Source organism: Oncorhynchus mykiss, chromosome 10 (assembly GCF_057628025.1).
Source record: "Oncorhynchus mykiss isolate SJ-2025 chromosome 10, ASM5762802v1, whole genome shotgun sequence".
NCBI lineage: Eukaryota > Metazoa > Chordata > Actinopteri > Salmoniformes > Salmonidae > Oncorhynchus > Oncorhynchus mykiss.
Genome location: NC_143031.1, coordinates 52,490,787 through 52,511,676, shown reverse-complemented (window position 1 = coordinate 52,511,676; position 20,890 = coordinate 52,490,787). Strand labels below are relative to the sequence as shown.

At 42.0% G+C, this 20,890-nt stretch overlaps 1 long non-coding RNA gene across 1 annotated transcript in view; it reads left to right on the top strand.

The window, feature by feature from the left end:
• The first annotated feature begins 19,755 nt into the window (after positions 1-19,755).
• Positions 19,756-20,890, top strand: part of LOC149980064 (uncharacterized) — a 200,878-nt gene continuing 199,743 nt past the window's right edge. The window contains exon 1 of the long non-coding RNA XR_016483805.1: positions 19,756-19,960. This is a non-coding gene — a long non-coding RNA (uncharacterized LOC149980064). The remainder of the gene's footprint in view (positions 19,961-20,890) is intronic.

The window sequence follows — 20,890 nt, the reverse complement described above, 5'->3', positions numbered from 1 at the left end:
AAACTCAGTCCCAGCTTTGCCACACACTTACTAACCTCCTCCAATAAATCTTTCCCTGTGGTTGTGCTCTTTATTGACTGCACTGAAGCAAGCTCCTCTGTAATTTCGAAGTCTGGGGTTATGCCTCATAAGAATATCAACAACTGCGCCGTGTCATGTGCATCACTGCTCTCATCCAGGGCCAAGGAGAAATAGGTGAAATCCTTTACCTTGTCTTTCAACTGTTGTTCCATATTCTCTGCAATGTTCTCAACACTCCGTGCCACTGTTCGTCTTGACAGGGAAACATTTTTAAACAGCTCTTTCTTGTCGGGACAAGGTATTGCTGCATAGTCAATTAAACATTCTTTAATGAATTCGCCCTCAGCGAATGCCTTGCTATGCTTAGCAATTTTAGCTAGCTCTCGCAATTCCGTTGTTTGCTAAATGCAGTTTTGGGGAAAGTCCATGCTACTTTTGCAACTGAGAAATCAACTCTTTTGATGCACTAGCCCTCTGCTCAGAAGATATATTTCTATATTTCTCTGCATGCTTCGTCTAGAAGTGTCGGGACAAGTTGTAGTATTTCAAGACAGTGATTCTTTCTTTGCACACTAAGCACACAGCCTTCCCTGATACCTCAATAAAGAAATATTTAACCCTACATTCATTGTCTACTTTCCTTTTCTTTGAAATCTTTGAAAACCTATTTTTTTGGGCAATTTCTAGCTAGCTACTTTTTGTAACTGTTACATGTGTGTCAGCCTGTCATTCATTGTCTGTCCTCGTGCAGTTGTTATTTATACGTGCCTTCAAAATAAATGTCCCAAAAGTGGTGGGAGTTAAATAATTACACAAAGACATTTTCATTAATTTGTATAGTAAATACGTTTTTGAAAGCTTTACTATCGCAAATTCTTTAAGTGATCTGAGCATGATTCTGCAGGCCGTATTGAATCAGATCGTAGGCAGCACACGGCCCCCGGGCCGGCCTTTTCCCAGGCCTGTCCTTAGTGCTGCTTTTGACACGATCGATCATCACAATCTTTTTGAGAGAATGGAAACCCTAATTGGTCTACATGGACAAGTTCTTGCCTGGTTTAGATCTTATCTGTGGGAAATATATCAGTTAGTCTCGGTGGATGGTTTGTCCTCTGACAAATCAATGGTAAGTGTCTGTGTTACTCAAGGTTCCGGACCCCTATTGTTTCACGATATATTCTATATTACTATATACAGTGCCTTGCGAAAGTATTCGGCCCCCTTGAACTTTGCGACCTTTTGCCACATTTCAGGCTTCAAACAAAGATATAAAACTGTATTTTTTTGTGAAGAATCAACAACAAGTGGGACACAATCATGAAGTGGAACGACATTTATTGGATATTTCAAACCTTTTTAACAAATCAAAAACTTAAAAATTGGGCGTGCAAAATTATTCAGCCCCCTTAAGTTAATACTTTGTAGCGCCACCTTTTGCTGCGATTACAGCTGTAAGTCGCTTGGGGTATGTCTCTATCAGTTTTGCACATCGAGAGACTGACATTTTTTCCCATTCCTCCTTGCAAAGCAGCTCGAGCTCAGTGAGGTTGGATGGAGAGCATTTGTGAACAGCAGTTTTTAGTTCTTTCCACAGATTCTCGATTGGATTCAGGTCTGGACTTTGACTTGGCCATTCTAACACCTGGATATGTTTATTTTTGAACTATTCCATTGTAGATTTTGCTTTATGTTTTGGATCATTGTCTTGTTGGAAGACAAATCTCCGTCCCAGTCTCAGGTCTTTTGCAGACTCCATCAGGTTTTCTTCCAGAATGGTCCTGTATTTGGCTCCATCCATCTTCCCATCAATTTTAACCATCTTCCCTGTCCCTGCTGAAGAAAAGCATGCCCAAACCATGATGCTGCCACCACCATGTTTGACAATGGGGATGGTGTGTTCAGCTTTGTTGCTTTTACGCCAAACATAACGTTTTGCATTGTTGCCAAAAAGTTCAATTTTGGTTTCATCTGACCAGAGCACCTTCTTCCACATGTTTGGTGTGTCTCCTAGGTGGCTTGTGGCAAACTTTAAACGACACTTTTTATGGATATCTTTAAGAAATGGCTTTCTTCTTGCCACTCTTCCATAAAGGCCAGATTTGTGCAATATACGACTGATTGTTGTCCTATGGACAGAGTCTCCCACCTCAGCTGTTGATCTCTGCAGTTCATCCAGAGTGATCATGGGCCTCTTGGCTGCATCTCTGATCAGTCTTCTCCTTGTATGAGCTGAAAGTTTAGAGGGACGGCCAGGTCTTGGTAGATTTGCAGTGGTCTGATACTCCTTCCATTTCAATATTATCGCTTGCACAGTGCTCCTTGGGATGTTTAAAGCTTGGGAAATCTTTTTGTATCCAAATCCGGCTTGGTGTTCCTGGTTCTTCATGATGCTCTCTGCGCTTTTAACGGACCTCTGAGACTATCACAGTGCAGGTGCATTTATACGGAGACTTGATTACACACAGGTGGATTGTATTTATCATCATTAGTCATTTAGGTCAACATTGGATCATTCAGAGATCCTCACTGAACTTCTGGAGAGCGTTTGCTGCACTGAAAGTAAAGGGGCTGAATAATTTTGCACGCCCAATTTTTCAGTTTTTGATTTGTTAAAAAAGTTTGAAATATCCAATAAATGTCGTTCCACTTCATGATTGTGTCCCACTTGTTGTTGATTCTTCACAAAAAAAGACAGTTTTATATCTTTATGTTTGAAGCCTTAAATGTGGCAAAAGGTCGCAAAGTTCAAGGGGGCCGAATACTTTCGCAATGCACTGTATTTCTAAGCAAACAGATGGAGGCAGGGCTTTCTCTTATAGAGCACATTTTTTTATGGAATGGTCTGCCTATCCATGTGAGAGATGCAGCCTCGTTCTTGACCTTTACATCTTTACTGAAGAATAATCTCTACACTCAATCATCGGACATACTGTAGTCTGGCCCACAGGTGCGAAGGTGAACGGCAAGGCACCGGAGTGACGAACCGCCTTTGCTGTCTCCCCTCTCTCCACTGGGATCCTCTGCCTCTGACCCTATTACGGGGGCTCAGGCACTGGCTTACTAGTGCTCTTCCATGACATCCCTAGGAGAGGTGCGTCACATCGTGCCAGGCTTTTTCACTATACTGTCACATAGGCTTTCTGTGGTGCTAGGGCATGTAGCCTATAGCTTTGCTTTAGCTAATGGATAAATGTTTATTGGTAGGCCTATTTGGTCATACTTTTCTCATGTTAAGCCTAATATTTCACGAAGCTTTACACAGTGTCTGCCGGCTGGCGGCAATAATGTAATTACTTATTCAGTAATTAAAGTTGGAAATTGCAGATTGTAAAATACATTTTCAATAACAGCATACTAATCAGCTACCAATTTATTTTTGGGAATATGCAACGGTCCTGTATAGCCTGCCTGAACCTGCATAACAGGTTCGCTCTCTCCCAGCTTGGATATAAAGTTGCTATGCGTAAAACCAGTCTATTAATGCCAAATAATATAGTCAGTCCACGCTCAAAACACATTGCTAAACTACTGCATTTATACTATTTATAGATACACTGTTTATAAAAATGACACATCAAATAGCCTAACAATGAGGGAAAAAGTAATCGCCTTGAGGATAAATTCAACCACTATTTATTGTCGAACTCAGCGGATTTTCTTTGGCCTACACAAATGAGGCCTGAAATGATGGAGAATGAGAGGCTCAGTTAAATACGTTACACAACTGCTGTATTTGAAGCATCACTCCTTTGTGCACACGACCGGAAATCAAGCATTATTTACCATCCCTGTAACTGTCACTGCTGCAGAAAGATCCTTTTCTAAACCAAAACTCATAAAGAACTATAGAAGCATTAGGCTCTTGGTCTGATATGCACTTTTGAACACCTGAGTAAGCTCCACTCATTGCATTAGCGCCATCGTAGCCTTGACCACGGCATTTGTTCACCGATATCCCTTTACTTTCATTTACTTTTTTTTTTTTACGTCTGAGGCACTTTTTCTGTCACATTCTTGAAGCCCAAGAAACAAACAAAGTACATTTGGAAATTAAAAAGGTTTATGAATGACTTTTGGAGGGTTACTGGCAAAATTATTGATTCAATAAAAAAAAATAGACATGGTTGTAGGCCATTTGGAAGCTGTAGATTCATGGATGGACAATCACAACATGTACAAATAGAGTTACAAGACTTGTGTAAGTGACAATACCCGAATGTCACTTATTCATAACACTTTTTGGTGTTTTGTAACTGATGTCTCTTTGCATTTATCAAATGGCGGTTGCACAGCGCACTGAATGGATGTGAGAATTATTTTAGAGTGGAGTAACAGCAGCCTTTTGAAGTAATTGTTTGACATTCAAATGGAATCATCATGACTGGTTGTGTTTATGCCGAATTAAAAGGTACACTGTAAAAAATGTCCCTACAAATTTACAACATAATACGGTCACCAGACTAATACTGTAATTTTGCTTTACAGTAGAGGTGCTGTGATATATTTTACAGTACTATTTTCTTACCGCATACATTACAGCATCCCTGCTGTAAATGTACAGGGATTCTGTAATGTTTTACAGTAAAGAAAACAGTACTGTAAAATGCAAACGATGATATACAGTGGGGCAAAAAAGTATTTAGTCAGCCACCAATTGTGCAAGTTCTCCCTCTTAAAAATCCCAATCTTCTTCTGGATCCTCCAAATGCTCTCTAGCAAACTTCAGACGGGCCTGGACATGTACTGGCTTAAGCAGAGGGGCACGTCTTGCACTGCAGGATTTGAGTCCCTGGCGGCGTAGTGTGTTACTGATGGTAGGCTTTGTTACTTTGGTCCCAGCTCTCTGCAGGTCATTCACTAGGTCCCCCCGTGTGGTTCTGTGATTTTTGCTCACCGTTCTTGTGATCATTTTGACCCCACAGTGTGAGATCTTGCGTGGAGCCCCAGATCGAGGGAGATTATCAGTGGTCTTGTATGTCTTCCATTTCCTAATAATTGCTCCCACAGTTGATTTCTTCAAACCAAGCTGCTTACCTATTGCAGATTCAGTCTTCCCAGTCTGGTGCAGGTCTACAATTTTGTTTCTGGTGTCCTTTGACAGCTCTTTGGTCTTGGCCATAGTGGAGTTTGGAGTGTGACTGTTTGAGGTTGTGGACAAGTGTCTTTTATACTTCTTAAATAAGAAGTTACAGGTCTGTGAGAGCCAGAATCTTGTTTGTTTGTAGGTGACCAAATACTTATTTTCCACCATAATTTGCAAATGAATTCATTAAAAATTCTACAATGTGATTTTCTGGATTTTTTTTCTAATTTTGTCTGTCATAGTTGAAGTGTACCTATGATGAAAATTACAGGCCTCTCTCATCTTTTTAAGTGGGAGAACTTGCACAATTGGTGGCTGACTAAATACTTTTTTGCCCCACTGTATGTCGCACAGCTGAGAGCCAAGTGAACTGAATCACACAGGGTTGTGACAGCTAAGGAGGACATTGTGTCCTGGATTTGTTGCCGTTCATGCTCTCACCATTGAGTAGACTATATCAAGGTGACATCTAGACGGCTACCAATATTAGTTATTTCTTAGATAGGCTGCTATCCTACTTGAAATATAATCCTGGGAGGGAAAAAAAATTGTCCACTGCCGGCGACACTGTGAAAAAATACCTACCGCTGACGACACTGTGAAAGGCTACAGCGGCCCAGTGCCCACTGCACCTTAGGTCGTCAGTTACCTTGCTACAGCACCGGTGCACTCATCATTCGCATCAGCTTTAGCCGTGCCCTCAATATGGTTTATGTGTAAAATGCGGCCCGACAATCCCCCCCAAAAAACTTTCTGCTGGTATTATAGGTATTATCTTTTAAACTGCTAGAAACAAGCCATTTTCTTTTGTAGTAATGGTGAAAAAAACCGTCATGAATCTGCACTCAGTGTATTCTCATGGCACTCAGAGGCTGCGGTACACCGAAGCCTATCACCATTACCGCAATTATTATCTGGGTGATGTTTTTCTATGTTGCACAGCAAGATATTTAAGAGCAATTTAGAGCAGACCGAAATGGCTTGTCTCAATTTGAGCTAACTAGCTAGCTTCTTCGGGATCGGTGTGCCTTTCATGGGACAGTTGGGCTAATGTAGTAGTAACACAAATATTTCCCAGGACATATCTGATATATTAATTATTGTTAATCTAACTGCAGTGTCCAATTTAGAGTAGCTATTACATTGAAATAATACCATGCTATTGTTTGAGGAGAGTGCACAATTTTGAATATGAAAAGTTATTAATAAACAAATTAGGCACATTTGGGCAGTCTTGATACAAAATGTTGAACAGAAATGCAATGGTTCATTGGATCAGTGTAAAACGTTGCACATACACTGCTGCCATCTAGTGGCCAACATCTAAATTACACCTGGGCTGTAATAATACATTATGGCCTTTCTCTTGCATTTCAAAGATGATGGTACTTATTCAAAGATGATGTATTATCTTTTATCTATTGTGTTATATTTTCCTAAATTCATTTCACATTTCCACAAACTTCAAAGTGTTTCCTTTCAAATGGTACCAATAATATGCATATTCTTGCTTCAGGGCCTGAGCTACAGGCAGATAGATTTGGGTATGTCTTTTTAGGCGAAAATTGACAAAAAAGGGCAGATCCTTTAAGAGGCTCTAGCTAGCTAGCAAACATTACTAAGAAAACATGCAGTAATTCACCGTTGGCTTGCAATAAATATACTTATAAACAAGTCAAGGTACCTACTCAGCAATAGTCTGAGCTTCATGTGTCTCACCCTAGAGCATGAGGTTGACACCTGAAACTGATCATTTGAATCTACAGTAGAAATACAGTATGTTAGAGTAATTTTTAAAGGAGGATTCCAATTACAGTTAACAGTATTTTCAGCTTTTACCCATAATGCAGTGCAATCTACAACATGAATGCCCGTTAAACACATTTATGGTATTTTACTGTGCATTCTACATTGTTTTACTGTTGAAATTACAGAAAAGTCTTACAGTGTAGGCTAATACATTTTAAAACAAGCTAAACAACAAATCTTTACTACCTTTACACCAAGCACGTGCACACATTGGATGTCCCCGTACTGGGAAGAAATTAAATCTACTTTCACCCCGGCAGCTGATATAATGACTACTCTACATGACTGTGTAAGTGTCTGATCCCAAGGAACACCTTGTTCTCATCATGATTGTTGTTACGAAGTTCACAATATTGCCCCCATGTGTCCCTGTAGATCTCGTTCCAATTCCCAATTTAGGTTGTGAAAAACACATGGACCTGGCCTTCTTGGATGAACTCTTCACACCCTGACAAAGAGTTCTGAGAGGTTTCCCCTTCAAGTAAACCTGGATGGTTCTCAGTAGGAAAAAAACCCACAATTGAATAACACTGGAGTTCAAAATCAGAGTACAGTCTCACCACTGTGGCACCAGTAACACTGTACCATGGAGTAATAAAGCTCACCTAAGGCAAATACCCACATATTGGTCACACTCAGTGTTGCTGTGGTTGGGTACGGCTCAATGTTGGCGGCGAGGTAGGACCCCATATGTATTGTTTTGATGTCAAATCTGAGGACAAGAGTACAAAAGTAAATTACTATTCATCATGATGCCAGAAAACTAAAAAAATTCTAAGCTTAATTTGAAATGATGACAAATATAATACCAGTCAAAGGTTTGGACACACCTACTCATTCAAGGGTATTTATTTATTTTTTCTATTTTCTACATTGTATAATAATAGTGTCAGGATTTGGCCAGGATTGTTCAGGTTTTGGTCACTAGATGCCCCCATTGTGCTTTTTTGACCCTTTTGTTTTTCCCTTGTTCTAGCTATTAGTTGCACCTGTGCCTCATTTCCCTTGAATGTATTTAAACCCTTAGTGTTCCTCAGTTCTTTGCTCTGTGTTTGTATGTTAGCACCCAGCCATGCTGTGAACTTTTGTTTCTCTAGTTGGATTTTCTTGAGGTACTCTGGTTTTGTTCTTGTTTGTTTTTTATTATTCTTTTGAGGTTTGTTTTTTCCCTGCTGTTCTTAGGTTTGTTGTTTTTTTCCCTGCTGGATTTTCCTTGTGTCTTGGAGGATATACATTTTTTCTCTTGGAATTACTTTTGACGTTGTGGATTTATATTTTTGTCTGAAGATCTTTTCCTTTTTTCTTTATTAAATCCACCGTCTCTAGTACTGCTGTGTCTGCCTCATCTTCTGGGTTCTGCCAACTATTAGTGGCTCAGTTTACTAAGTGACTGTTTCTCACACCGGAGACCCGAGTTCATAACCGGTTCCTGACAAATAGTGAAGACATCAAAACTATGAAATAATACATATGAAATCATGTAGTAACTAAACAGGTGTTAAACAAATTGAAATATATTTTATATTTGAGATTCTACAAAGTAGCAAACCGTTGGCTTGATGAGAGCTTTGCACACTCTTGGCATTTTCTCAACCAGCTTCACCTGGAATGCTTTTCCAACAGTCTTGAAGGAGTTCCTACATATGCTGAGCACTTGTTGGCTTATTTACCTTCACTCTGCGGTCCAACTCCTCTCAATTGGGTTGAGGTTGGGTGATTGTGGAGGCCAGGTCATCTGATGCAGCACTCCATCACTCTCCTTGAGAAAAGCCCTTACACAGCCTGGAGGTGTGTTTTGGGTCATTGTCCCATTGAAAAACAAATGATATCCCATCTGGTTTGCGTTTAGTGGGACTATCACTGCAGAATTATTTTTTGTACCTTTATTTAACTAGGCAAGTCAGTTAAGAACAAATTCTTATTTTCAATGACAGCCTAGGAACAGTGGGTTAGCTGCCTTGTTCAGGGGCAGAACAGTCAGTGTCACCAGCAAAGCACCTCCACATATCACACCTCCTCCATGCTTCACGGTGGGAACCACACATGCGGAGATCATCCCTTCACCTACTCTGCGTCTTACAAAGACAGGGCGGTTGGAACCAAAAATCGCAAATTTGGACTCATCAGACCAAGGACAGAATTGATTTGTTTAACATTTTTTGGGTTCCTACATGATTCCATATGTGTAATTTTATGGTTTTGATGTATTTTCTATTATTCTACAATGTAGAGAATAGTAAAAAAAAAATAAAAAAACCTGGAATGAGTAGGTGTGTCCAAATCTTTGACTGGTACTGTATGTGTTCTGGCGGGATGACAGGATTACACCCTGATGTAGTATACAGTTCACCGCCAAGCTATTGGACGGGTCCACAATCTCCGAAGATAAGTTTTTCCTCTCTCCCATAAATTCTGAAAACACTGGTTTCAGGCCAAATTGAGTAGCCATCCGAGCCACTCATGCCCTCATAAATGCATCGTATGGTATACCTTAGATCCTGCCACACATATATTACAGGTTAGATGCCTGTTTTCACTATGAGGTTTATGAACAATCTTCTGTGTGATATGAAGTCTGGAGACATCAGTCAGCATTTGCTCTTCGGGATTTCTCAAATCTGTTGAGATGTAAATTAATAGTGAGGAACTTTTGGACTGTTAGTCCACTGTTAGTCTCTTGTCTCCATCTCTCCTTCTCTCACTCTCTTTTTATCCTATTGTGCTTGTCACATAAGCCCTTTTTAGGGCCAGGAAAAACCCTGAATGTGTTAACCCAACAAAGACTGCCCTCTAGTGCACAACAACAGTGATATTACAAGTCAGGGGATGGCCCTTACAAGTGATGGTATTATACAGTTGAAGTCGGAAGTTTACATACACCTAAGCCAAATCCATTTAAACTCAGTTTTTCACAATTCCTGACATATAATCCCAGTAAAAATTCCCTATTTTACGTCAGTTAGGATCACCACTTTATTTTAAGAATGTGAAATGTCAGAATAATAGAAGAGAGAATGATTTGAGAATGATCCCACAGGGTTCAATTCTCGGGCCGACTCTTTTCTCTGTATATATCAATGATGTCGCTCTTGCTGCGGGTGATTCCCTGATCCACCTCTACACAGACGACACCATTCTGTATACATCTGGCCCTTCTTTGGACACTATATTAACTAACCTCCAAACGAGCTTCAATGCCATACAACACTCCTTCTGTGGCCTCCAACTGCTCTTAAATGCTAGCAAAACCAAATGAATGCTTTTCAACAGTTCGCTGCACACACCCTCCCTCCCGACTAGCATCACTACAAATACCTAGGTGTCTGGCTAGACTGTAAATTCTCCTTCCAGACTCATATCAAACATCTCCAATCCATAATCAAATCTAGAATCGGCGTTCTATTTCGCAACAAAGCCTCCTTCACTCAAGCCGCCAAACTTACCCTAGTAAAACTGACAATCCTACCGATCCTCGACTTCGGCGATGTCATCTACAAAATAGCTTCCAATACTCTACTCAGCAAATTGGATGCAGTCTATCTGTCACGTCCTACCTTAGAGAGCCTTTTTATTTTTCTATTTGGTTAGGTTGGGGTGTGATTTGGGTGAGCATTCTAGTCTTTCTATTTCTTTGTTGGCCGGGTATGGTTCCCAATCCCAATTCTTGTCTCTGATTGGGGATCATACTTAGGCAGCCTTTTTTCCACCTTTAGTTTGTGGGATCTTGTTTTTGTGTAGTGCCTGTGAGCACTCCAGTCGTTTTTTGGGAGGGGCACACGAGGGTGGCCGGCGGTGTGCCAGAGGCCACCTGGGATTCAATAGAACAGTGCGAGGAGGTGAATGGAGTTGGTGAGGAGTATGCGGAAACGTAGGCGTTTGGAGGAGCGTGTCACCAGACCGGTGAAATCTGTGCCGGTCCCACGCATCATGCCTCAAGTGCGCCTCCCCAGTCTGGTACGTTCTGTGTCTCCTCCTCGAACTCGCCTTGAAGTACGTATCCCCAGTCTGGTACGTTCTGTGCCTGCTCCCCGCACTCGCTCTGATGTAAGCCTACACAGCCCAGTACGTCCTGTGCTACCTCCCTGCACTCACCCTGAGGTAGGTGTCACCAGCCCGGTGCCACCTGTACCGGTCCCACGCATCAGGCCTCCAGTGCATCTCCTCAGTCCAGTATGTCCTGTGCCTCCTCCCCGCACTCGTCCTGAGGTGTGTGTCACCAGCCCGGTACCACCAGTGCCGGCCCCACGCACCAAGCTTCCGGCGACAGTTCCCAGTCCAGAGCTTCCGGCGACGGTTCCCGGTCCTGAGCGTCCGGCAACGGTCCACGGTCCGGAACCACCGGCGACGGTTCACGGTCCGGAACCTCCGGCGACGGTCCACGGCCTGGAACCTCCAGTGACGATCCACGGCACGACGCCTCCAGTGATGATCCATGGACCGACGTCTCCAGTGGTGATCCATGGCCTGAAGTCTCCACTGGTGATCCATGGCACGAAGCCTCCAGTGATGATCCATGACCTGGAGCCTCCAGTGATGATCCATGGCCTGAAGCCTCCAGTGATGAGCCAAGGTCCGGATTCTCCAGCAAGGGTCTGCAGTCCAGAGTCTCCAGCGACAGTCTGCGGTCCAGAGCCCCCAGCGACGACACCATTCTGTACACACCTGGCCCTTCTTTGGACACTGTGTTAACTAACCTCCAAACGAGCTTCAATGCCATACAACACTCCTTCCGTGGCCTCCAACTGCTCTTAAACGCTAGTAAAACCAAATGCATGCTTTTCAACCCTTCGCTGCCCGCATCCGCCCTCCCGACTAGCATCACTACTCTGGGCGGTTCTAACTTAGAATTTGTGGACAACTACAAATACCTAGGTGTCTGGCTGGACTGTAAACTCTCCTTCCAGACTCTTATTAAACATCTCCAATACAATATTAAATCTAGAATCGGCTTACTATTTCGCAACAAACTTAACAAACTGGATGCAGTCTATCACAGTGCCATCCGTTTTACTACCAAAGCCCCTTATACCACAGTGTCTCCTGACCCCTCCTGTCTCAGCCTCCAGTATTTATGCTGCAGTAGTTTATGTGTCGGGGGGCTAGGGTCAGTTTGTTATATCTGGAGTACTTCTCCTGTCCTATTCGGTGTCCTGTGTGAATTTAAGTGTGCTCTCTTTCTCTCTTTCTTTCTCTCTCTCGGAGGACCTGAGCCCTAGGACCATGCCTCAGGGCTACCTGACATGATGACTCCTTGCTGTCCCCAGTCCACCTGGCCGTGCTGCTGCTCCAGTTTCAACTGTTCTGCCTTATTATTATTGGACCATGCTGGTCACTTATGAACATTTGAACATCTTGGCCATGTTCTGTTATAATCTCCACCCGGCACAGCCAGAAGAGGACTGGCCACCCCACATAGCCTGGTTCCTCTCCAGGTTTCTTCCTAGGTTTTGGCCTTTCTAGGGAGTTTTTCCTAGCCACCGTGCTTCTACACCTGCATTGCTTGCTGTTTGGGGTTTTAGGCTGTGTTTCTGTACGGCACTTTGAGATATCAGCTGATGTACGAAGGGCTATATAAATACATTTGTTTTGATTTGATTTGATTATATCACCCACCACTGCGACCTGTATGCTCTAATCGGCTGGCCCTCGCTACATATTCATCGCCAGACCCACTGGCTCCAGGTCATCTAGAAGTCGATGCTAGGTAAAGCTCCGCCTTATCTCCTCTCACTGGTCACGATAACATCACCCACCCATAGCACACACTTCAGCAGGTATATCTCACTGGTCATCCCCAAAGCCAACACCTCCTTTGGCCACCTTTCCTTCCAGTTCTCTGCTGCCAGTGACTGGAATGAATTGCAAAAATCGCTGAAGCTGGAGACTTGCTTTTCCCTCACAAACTTTAAACATCAGCTATCTGAGCAGCTAACCGATCACTGCAGCTGTTCATAGCCCATCTGTAAATAGGCCACCCAATCTACCTACCTCATTCCCATATTGTTTTTATTTACCTTTCTGCTCTTTTGCACACCAGTATTTCTCCTTGCACATCATCATCTGCTCCTCTATCACTCCAGTGTTCATTTGCTAAATTGTAATTACTTTGCCACTGTGGCCTTATATTGCCTTACCACCTCACGCCATTTGCACACACTGTATATAGACTTTCTTTTTTTTCTATTGTGTTATTGACTGTACGCTTGTTTATTCCATGTGTAGCTCTGTGTTGTTGTTTGTGTCGTACTGCTTTGCTTTATCTTGGCCAGGTCGCAGTTGTAAATGAGAACTTGTTAAAATTAAATTAAAATAACGCAAAACAAACTCATAGAATAAAAAAGAGAGCAGAGGTTGATTTTAACCTTCCAGACTTGGAATTGTATTAACTCGCCCAGGGTTTTTACTTGCGACATATATGCAGTTATATGCACTAAAGAGGGACAATGGGTATGTATTGAAGATGCGCATGCTCATCCCCAGAATCTTTTTACATTTTTATTTTTTAAGGATAGAGCTAAGAACATTAACAATGTCATAGTTAAGAACACTATAACAATATGGAAGAAAATTAAACATATTCTACATGTAACGAATCTCCTCTATGTAACGAATCTCCAATATGCAGCGTGGTAAGTGTTCGTCATATTTTAATTGAAAAACTGAATACTACACAAAATAACAACGAAGAGAAAACGAAACAGTTCTGCCAGGTGAACAGACACTAAACAGAAATTAAACACCCACAACCAAAATGGGGAAAACAGGCTACCTAAGTATGATTCTCAATCAGAGACAATTAACGACACCTGCCTCTGAATGAGAACCATACTAGGCCAAACACATAGAAATATAACATAGAAAAAATAACATAGACTACCCACCCCAACTCACGCCCTGACCAACCTAACACAGACATAAAAAAGGAACTAAGGTCAGAACGTGACATTACAAGAACATATATCACTCGATAAAAACACAACCCTATGGAACAAAATTTGGATAGCTTTTCAGAATTCACAACTAAAGTGATATACATGGAAGACTAAAGGCATAGAAACCCTAAATAACTTGGTGATAGGAAATACATTTAATTCCATGACAGAATTAAAAATCAATTTTGGACTGACCTATGTAGATACATTTTAATACATCCAACTTAAAAGTTTTAGATCAAGAAATCTTTTTGACATCAGAGTAATTCATATGATAGGTAAGATATACAAAACCTCGTAGACAGCCTATCCAACTTGGAAGCAAGACTTAAAGAACTGATATTGGCACAAGATGGAGGGATGGTTGGAACTAACTAAATTACAGTTAACGTAAATGTACGCTTAATCCAGTATAAATTAATGTACAGAATTTATAACACGTGACAACATTCACAAATTCTACAGCACAACGGCAGAGTAAAACTAACAATGACTCAATAATCCATTCCTTCATGGAATGCTATAAAGTCTATAAAGTTGGCTTCTAATCTGTCTGTCTGCATATTTCAAGACATGGCATATGAAGGTGCAGTGAGATAACCGATGGGTTGGACAATAGTTTTGTTGTCAATCATTAATCTTTAAAAAAACGTGTTCATAAAAACTGGAAACCAACCAGTCCTCCATCGTTAACACAATGGAAAGGTCAAATGCTTTATTATCTAAATGTTTAAAGTGCATGGGCAATGGAGAGAAACAAAATGGTGCAGTTTGATGCCATGTGGTGGAGAATGATACTGGAAATATGAGACACAGGACTGTGAGACATGGGTTTGATCTTAGACACATGAAAAGTGGGATGTACAGTGGGGCAAAAAAAGTATTTAGTCAGCCACCAATTGTGCAAGTTCTCCCACTTAAAAAGATGAGAGAGGCCTCTAATTTTCATCATAGGTACACTTCAACCATGACAAAATCCAGAAAATCACATTGTAGGATTTTGAATGAATTTATTTGCAAACTATGGTGGAAAATAAGTATTTGGTCACCTACAAACAAGCAAGATTTCTGGCTCTCACAGACCTGTAACTTCTTCTTTCAGAGGCTCCGCTGTCCTCCACTCGTTACCTGTATTAATGGCACCTGTTTGAACTTGTTATCAGTATAAGACACCTGTCCACAACCTCAGACAGTCACACTCCAAACTCCACTATGGCCAAGACCAAAGAGCTGTCAAAGGACACCAGAAACAAAATTGTAGACCTGCACCAGGCTGGGAAGACTGAATCTGCAATAGGTAAGCAGATTGGTTTGAAGAAATCAACTGTGGGAGCAATTATTAGGAAATGGAAGACATACAAGACCACTGATAATCTCCCTCGATCTGGGGCTCCACGCAAGATCTCACCCTGTGGGGTCAAAATGATCACAAGAACTGTGAGCAAAAATCCCAGAACCACACGGGGGGACCTAGTGAATGACCTGCAGAGAGCTGGGACCAAAGTAACAAAGCCTACCATCAGTAACACACTACTCCGCCAGGGACTCAAATCCTGCAGTGCCAGACGTGTCTCCCTGCTTAAGCCAGTACATGTCCAGGCCCATCTGAAGTTTGCTAGAGAGCATTTGGATGATCCAGAAGAAGATTGTGAGAATGTCATATGGTCAGATGAAACCAAAATATAACTTTTTGGTAAAAACTCAACTCGTCGTGCTTGGAGGACAAAGAATGCTGAGTTGCATCCAAAGAACACCATACCTACTGTGAAGCATGGGGGTGGAAACATCATGCTTTGGGGCTGTTTTTCTGCAAAGGGACCAGGACGACTGATCCATGTAAAGGAAAGAATGAATGGGGCCATGAATCGTGAGATTTTGAGTTAAAACCTCCTTCCATCAGCAAGGGCATTGAAGATGAAACGTTGCTGGGTCTTTCAGCATGACAATGATCCCAAACACACCGCCCGGGCAACGAAGGAGTGGCTTCGTAAGAAGCATTTCAAGGTCCTGGAGTGAACTAGCCAGTCTCCAGACCTGAACCCCATAGAAAATCTTTGGAGGGAGTTGAAAGTCTGTGTTGCCCAGCAACAGCCCCAAAACATCACTGCTCTAGAGGAGATCTGCATGGAGGAATGGGCCAAAATACCAGCAACAGTGTGTGAAGACTTACAGAAAGCGTTTGACCTCTGTCATTGCCAACAAAGGGTATATAACAAAGTATTGAGATAAACTTTTGTTATTGACCAAATACTTATTTTCCACCATAATTTGCAAATAAATTCATTAAAAATCCTACAATGTGTTTTTCTGGATTTTCTTTCTCATTTTGTCTGTCATAGTTGAAGTGTACCTATGATGAAAATTACAGGCCTCTCTCATCTTTTTAAGTGAGCGAACTTGCACAATTAGTGGCTGGCTAAATACTTTTTTGCCCCACTGTATACAGAGGGTACGGGGCAGAGGGGCTAATGATCTTGGAGATGGGGAAAGGGATGATAAACCAGGGGAAAGTTTGCGGGACTCCACCCAGTGGGGCAGATCTCGGGTGGACAGTCATACCCTCTGCCTGAGACGATACCGTGGTGCCGGTAAGGTCTTGAGAAAAGCCTACCAGGCTCTCTTTCAGGTACGTCGACAGTGGTGGACGAGCATCTTGGCCGAGGGTATGCCAACCTCTTCCTCTTGCTCCGGGAAGAGCAGGGGCTGTTAACCCAGGGAACGCTCAAAGGGCGAGAGACCGGGGTCTCTAATGTTTCATCCCTTCTCGACTGAGGTGAATGAATAAGTTATGCTAATGAGTAGCTACCACAATCAGGTCAGCTCTAGCCTCTAGTTATCTGGCTATTTTTACTATCTAACAGCAGTTGTTTGAATGGAACATTTTTGTAGCCATTGTTTTGTTATGTTTCAGAAGTACATGCTGGAAGAAGAAGAAACGGTGTGACCTAGCATTTACTGTATGGGGGGGGGGGGGGGGCTAATAAATGCATTGCCATTAATTGAAAGGTACGGAAGAAATGTCAAGTTATGTACAGTATCACTATATTTGTTTTAAGATTAAGAGTATACTGTGCAACTTTCATAAGGTCTGGATGCCTTATATGGAATACTGTATAACAAAAGGCGTCTGTATTGAAAACATGCCCACGTCAGGGGAGACACCTATTTCATTTTTTTATTTAACTAGGGAAGTCAGTTAAGAACAAATTCTTATTTACAATGACGGCCTACACCGGCCTGGATCCGAACCAGGGTGTCTGTAGTGACGCCCCTAGCACTGAGTGCCTTAGAACGCTTGCACCACTCGGGAGACAATCCCTAGCTGCTGGGCTGCTCAGTCCTGGACCTGGGGGTTTGCTGTACTGCTGTCACTCTGGCCTTGGCCTAACACACCTGAAACACATAATGAATGTTTCACTAAGATCCTAAAGCTGTGTGGGGTGTGTTGGGTTGGGGCACTGCAGGGCTGTGGACCCCTAGGGGCAGGGCGGGGTGACCCAGATATATTGTGTGCAAGTAAAAATAGCTACTATTAGGCCTATGATATGAATTATATGGTGGGTGTACTGTTTCTGTGTGTTAATGTGTAGGCAGGCGTATGTGTGTTTTCATTCAACTTTTGTTATCCAAACCTTTCCCTTGAGACATTAAAAAAAGATGGGTAGGAAGTTGTGTTGGGGAGAGATTTGAGTTATTGACTAGAGCTGCTTATAGGCGGTTGGCTGTGTGGTTTGGCTGAAATTTGATATGGAGGATGTCTTTAAGACAATCAAAAGTTGTCTTTGTACTTTAATTGTAAGAGTTGTTCATTTGTTAGGCAATTGGTTAAAGGTGGAACACAATATTGATTACTTAATTATCATGGATGTAGTTCAATCTTATCATTCACTTAAATATATTTTATAATCTCTTACCTAGGTCGATGACTGTGGGCATTTTTGCTTACTTTTTGTTGTTGTAAATAGAGAGGGCTAGAAGGGCCACGGGTCATATTAGATTGTGTAGAAATGCAGGAAATGTGGTTTAGATGCGCCAAAAAATGGGAGGGCCCCCAGACTCCTGCCAAGTCATGTCCCAATCTGCAAATAGCACTGCTGGGTGATTTAAAAAGTCATAGTCAATTGATCGATACTATAATAATAATCTTAGCAAAAAATTTTATTTTTAATGTACAATATGTAGAATCTATGAAAATAGAAAGGTTCAGAACTTTTGGGAAACATCACAGCACAGTTGAAAAACATATGGAAAATAGAAATCTAAACTGGATGGTGTTCAGAGATAGATGGAAGTGGTTGAGTGGAGCTGAAAGCTGAGACTAAAAACAAACAAAAAATAACTATTGTAAAATATACTGTGTCCATAAAATGTATATAAACTCAAGCAAAAAAAGAAACTGGGCCCTGTCTTTTAAAGATAATTCGTAAAAATCAAAATAACTTCACAGATCTTCATTGTAAAGGGTTTAAAAACGGTTTCCCATGCTTGTTCAATGAACCATAAACAATTAATGAACATGCACCTGGGGAACGGTCGTTAAGATACTAACAGCTTACAGACGGTAAGCAATTAAAGGTCACAGTTATGAAAACTTAGAACACTAAGAGGCCTTTCTACTGACTCTGAAAAACACCGAAAGAAAGACGCCTAGGATCCCTGCTCATCTGCGTGAACGTGCCTTAGGCATGCTGCAAGGAGGCATAAGGACTGCAGATGTGGCCAGGGCAATAAATTGCAATGTCCGTACTGTGAGATGCCTAGGACAGCACTACAGGGAGACAGGACGGACAGCTGATCATCCTTGCAGTGGCAGACCACGTGTAGCAACACGTGTTACACCAGGAACGCACAATCCCTCCATCAGTGCTCAGACTGTCCGCAATAGGCTGAGAGAGGCCTGTAAAGGCAGGTCCTCACCAGACATCACCGGCAACAATATCGCCTATGGGCACAAACCCACCGTCGCTGGGCCAGACAGGACTGGCAAAAAGTGCTCTTCACTGACGAGTTGCGGTTTTGTCTCACCAGGGGTTGATGTTCGGATTCGTGTTTATTGTCGAAGGAATGAGCGTTACACCGAGGCCTGTACTCTGGAGCGGAATTGATTTGGAGGTGGAGGGTCTGTCATGGTCTGGGGCGGTGTGTCACAGCATCATTGGACTGAGCTAGTTGTCATTGCAGGCAATCTCAATGCTGTGCGTTACAGGGAAGACATCCTCTTCCCTCATGTGGTGCCCTTCCTGCAGGCTCATCCTGACATATGACCCTCCAGCATGACAATCTCACCAGCCATACTGCTCGTTCTGTGCATGATTTCCTGCAAGACAGGAATGTCAGTGTTCTGCCATGGCCAGCAAAGAGCCCAGATCTCAATCCCATTGAGCACGTCTGGGACCTGTTGGATCGGAGGGTGAAGACTAGGGCCATTCCCCCCAGAAATGTCCAGGAACTTGCAGGTGCCTTGATGGAAGAGTGGGGTAACATCTCACAGCAAGAACTAGCAAATCTGGTGCAGTCCATGAGAAGGAGAAGCACTGCAGTACTTAATCTTTGTGCTAGGCCCCATTTTCCTCCACTTCCTGTCTGAATGACGTGCCCAAAGTAACCTACATGTAGCTCAAGCCCTGAAGCCAGGATATGCATAGAATTGGTACCATTGGAAAGAAAACACCTTGACGTTTGTAGAAATGTTAAAATAATGTAGGAGAATATAACACAATAGATATGAGAGGAGAAAATCCAAAGAAAAACCAACCATAATTATTTTTGGAGAGAGACCATCCTCTTAGAAATGCAAGAGAAATGTCACATTGAGAATGAGCTCCCTGGATGCAATTCCTATGGCTTCCACAGGGTGTCAGCAGTCTATAGAAATAGTCTAGTTTGATTACATTTTAGGGTATGTGAGGAGTAAATAGAAACTCATTTTGACTTGTTGAAACAAAGTTTAAGGGTAGATTTTCAGATTCCTTTCTCTGCACATTGATTACTCAAATCGATGGCGCCAACTAAACTGACTTTTTGGGATATAAAGAAGGATTTCATCTAACAAAAATACACTACATGTTATAGCTGGGACCCATTGGATGACAAATCAGAGGTAGATTTTCAAAAAGTAAGTGAATATTTTATGTGAATTTATGAAACCTGTGCCGGTGGAAAAATATTTTGATGTGGGGTGCCGTCCTCAAACAATCGCATGGCATGTTTTCGCTGTAATAGCTACTGTAAATCGGACAGTACAGTTAGATTAACAAGAATTTAAACTTTCAGCCGATATAAGATACTTATATGTACCTAAAAAAAAATGTTTTAAATAGCATGGTTGGTGAAGAGCCGATACAACGGCAGCCCTACCCTCCGGCGCCATCTTGTAGATCTTTAATTCATTTTCTGTGTTAAAACAGAGCAATCGGCAACATGAAAACAACCCTTTTTTATTACATTTTTTATGGAAAAATTTTCAATGGCTTAATAGTTTGATTTTCACAAGTGGGCAGGGTTAAATGCACAGCCAACACTTTCTGTCCCTTCAAAACATGAGTTCACCTTTTTAACTTCATTCTATCAATCTAATATCTATTAATTTATTAATGCCAATATAAAGGTGATATTTCTCAATTTCTACATTAGATTTAAGATTATAAGCTAGTCACAGCATTGATAGTGTTCATTCACTTATTAATGAACCCTGGTGCTATAAATGGTTTGTTAACTGTCCTAGCTACCTAGTTAAACATTGGTAATCTGAGCATTTTAGACCATATAATTTATAAAGAGGTGCCATTTCAGAATGCGGGGTGCTGTAGCTCTGCTGGTGTTGCTATTCTGTCTGTCGAGAGCATGGGCTCAGGAAAGGAGGAGAGTGGAGGAGTCAGAGAATGACAGCACAGAGTGACAGTAAAGAGGTAGAGAGCAGGGTGAGAGTTTCAGATTAAGAACCAAAGGCCTGAGGCGACAGAAACAACCCACAAAGGACTGGCCAGGCCACCACACACACACCTTCAGTATACTCATCACTAGCTGTCAAATCCATGCCTCCTCC